The following is a 1,737-nucleotide window of genomic DNA, read 5'->3' as shown; positions in this document are numbered from 1 at the left end:
TTTATTTTTAAATTTTAAATTGTTTTTATTAATTTTCCTTTTATTTTAATTGTTTTTCCTCTCTTTTTAAAATTTTTTAATTTATTTTATTTTATGTTATGTTCTTTACTTGTTTTATTTTAATTTATTCAGACTCTTGACCTTTTAATTAGTTTTTGTTTTGTTTTTTTTTTCTTTTTATCATTATGCCATTATTTTGTGTGGACCCTACAAAGGGCATGTAACTAAGCTAGGATGGCTGACATCCTAACTGACTAGGGTGACATGTGGTGTGTGTTGCATGAAAGGTGGGTTTATTATCTAGACTCAATGTTCCAAGAAGGTCGCCAGCCTTTAAACCTCCACCCACTGGACAAATGGACTTTTCAGGTTGGTGGCTAGTTGAGAGATTTCAACGCAGCATACAAGTACATTGGTCCCAAGGCTTAAGGTACGACCCTCTCCTATAGGACAATAGGAAGCTAAATCTAATGTAGAATGATGTGTGCAAAGTGTGAATAAGCAGATAAGCAATCACAAAAGTAAAGTAGTAAGCAATTATCTAATCATTAGGAAAATGAGTTGTTACTATTATAACAAAAGGAAAATCACTCAAAATCATACATGTATACAAAAAATGGCAATCAATTCAAATGGACCCACATGTGGACCCCACCCATGGTCCAAGAACTCCCCAATGTAGTCGTCACTCTGTAAACATTGGGAAATAACTCACTTGGATTGGAAATGGAATCTCCACCCATCATATTAGAAAGTAGAGGTGATGGGACCTCCAAGAATGGTATCAAAAATCGTTTTTATCAAATAGTGACTCCAAAGCCCGAGGCATTGGCTAACCAATCCGGGTAACACTTGGATGGAAGAGGGAAGGGGTTAGGTACCCTTCTCCTAGGTCTATTAGGTGAGGCCCAAATGGTGTCTCAAACATAATCATAAAATAGACATTCTTCAACTAAGAGCACACTAATAATTAACCAATAAAGCATAACAAATCAAGAACAAGCCAACACAAGACAATCAAACCTATTTCTATTCTATTCTCTTTTTTGTTTATATATTTTTATCTTTTTATTTTTTATTCTTTCTCTTTTTATTTTTTATTTTTTATCTCTTAGCTATAACAACTGAGTTCTCACTGACCAATAGGAGAATATCACACCCATAGTCTTCTCCGACCCCGGTGAATAGTCCCTTGCAGTCTCAAGATATTGTACCAAAAGGCACTTTTACTTCTAAGGATAAGTAGATTGCCGTCCACCTAAGAAATCTGAAATCATAGCCACCTCCTACTCAATTAATAACCCCCTATAAACCGCATCTTGACCATGTATTTGGCATCGGTCCATGGTCAAAGATTCATCCCACATGTACTGTGGGGCTCAGATTTCTAAGGTGGTCTAAACAATAAAAACCCTTACTTCCAAATAGCTCACTCAAATGATTTGACATCGTAATGAAATAATAACTCATTTAAAAAGATCAGATGCAGTAGCCATGATCATGGTTTTTAAAAATGAACCGGTGACCGAACTGGTCAGGGGTTCGGTTACCGGTTCGAATGGCCCGACTTTTTGACCTAAAAGGCCAGTCTGTTCTAACAAAAAAAATTAAAAAAATTAAAAAATTGAAAAATAGTCAAAACCATTCGAACAGTTAATCAGTCGGTTCAACAGTTTACTGACCAAAATCAACGTGTGGTCCTATCCGGTTTTGGAAACAGTGGCCATGCTAGACAGC

Source organism: Nelumbo lutea, chromosome 1, assembly GCF_056320005.1.
Source record: "Nelumbo lutea isolate HS-2025 chromosome 1, American lotus-T2T, whole genome shotgun sequence".
NCBI classification, from domain to species: Eukaryota; Viridiplantae; Streptophyta; class Magnoliopsida; order Proteales; family Nelumbonaceae; genus Nelumbo; species Nelumbo lutea.
Note: the sequence above shows the minus strand (reverse complement) of the source record.